Here is a 1655-nt window from a genome sequence, read left to right on the forward strand (position 1 = left end):
ATCTTAGGAGATCGAGCAGGTAAGATGGTTTCTCTATTTATGAGCGAGCTCGCTATGGCTAATTGTGTATGTGCGGTGATTGCTGATTGTGGACCAGCCGGCTGATTATATGCTACGGATCCTCCCGAACTTTGTTAATTAAACATCATAACAAGAATGCTTACAGATAGTACCTAAACTAAACTGCTTACAGATATAGTACCTATATCTTTCTCGATTCTCTCGATCATGTGCATAAGATCAGGGGTTCCCACACTTTTTGCCCCGCTACCCCCAAAATAACAGTGCCAGTGACTCGAGACCCCCACAGAGGTGATTAATATATACTAACATTGAGCGCAATTGCACACATCCACATATTCTACCCACATGCAAATTACGACAACATCAAAGAGCACAGTCTAACATAATATTGTTTTTTTGTTATTTAATCCTTATTTTACTTGTTGTTGTACATAAACTATGAACTGTTACTACAGATGGTCGAGTTTCATCAAACTGATTTGAGTGCCTATGGATGTGCCTCTTTTCGTACATGATGACGATGGCACCTTGAAATTATGGCACTTCTCCGCTCTCCTCCACTGGCCTGCCGCATTGTCTTTGGTCCATATTAATCTACGTTTCATTTTGACAAATAAAAATATCCAAAGTTTAAAGCCTGAAAAAAATTCTGCGACCCCCACATTGGGAACCCCTGCTTTAGATAAGAGAAATTGCCGTGTCAACCTGCTACAGTAAGCAAGTGCATATTTACATGAAAAAACAATGGAAAGTGCCGCGGGGCAATGGGTTTAAAACATTCTCTGCGAGTTCTTCTACAGCCTTCTACAGTGTGGAATTCACACGCACGCCCTGCCTCGTTATATCTCACTGATAACATAATGTGTTCAGATATCTGGTCACTGTCTGCTAAAGTGTTTGTAACAGGTTTGATTTGCTGTGAGCGCTGTCATGATGTGTCTGCTTAAACTGTGATGAAGGGTTTGTGTTGTGGTCAGTGTTGGTTTTGTGTGGTATGTGGTGTGATCTCTCTGTCACACAGTTGCCACCCAGTGCAGGGGGGTGAGATGGTGTCAGACGGCCTAAGTTCAAAAGTACTAGGGGAAAGTACAGAAACCACAGCCCTCACCAGCACTGGGTTTATCACAATGAAAAAACAAATGTAAAAAAACGAAACAAATACGTTTGACCAAATGAAGATACGACTATGACTGTGAAAATGCAAGTCTAGAAATGCACCATCTTGACCTACAGCCATGAACCCTTCAGCTGCACTATAGCAGAAGTGGATTGTGATGACTGACTGCTCCACTGGGCTCAACTGGGACATGCACTGGACTCAGACAGAGAAAGTTCACCACCATCTGTCTATTAGGATGTGACAGCTGACCAAACACACGCACCCATCAGCCCGCGGGACCTTCACGCCATCTGCCACCACACGATATCAGACACTCATACAAACACATCACAGACAGACACAACAACACGCAGAAACATACTGCTTTATTTTACATTTGCACAAATTGTCCACAGAGCTGTAAAATAAACCATGTTTTTCAGAACAAATTCTAAACTTCTTAAAAAAACGAATATTTCCATACCTAAACAATTCCTAAAGCTCCATTTACACAGTATTGTTTTGGAAAACA

The sequence above is a fragment of the Barbatula barbatula genome (assembly GCF_947034865.1).
Source record: "Barbatula barbatula genome assembly, chromosome: 10".
NCBI classification, from domain to species: Eukaryota; Metazoa; Chordata; class Actinopteri; order Cypriniformes; family Nemacheilidae; genus Barbatula; species Barbatula barbatula.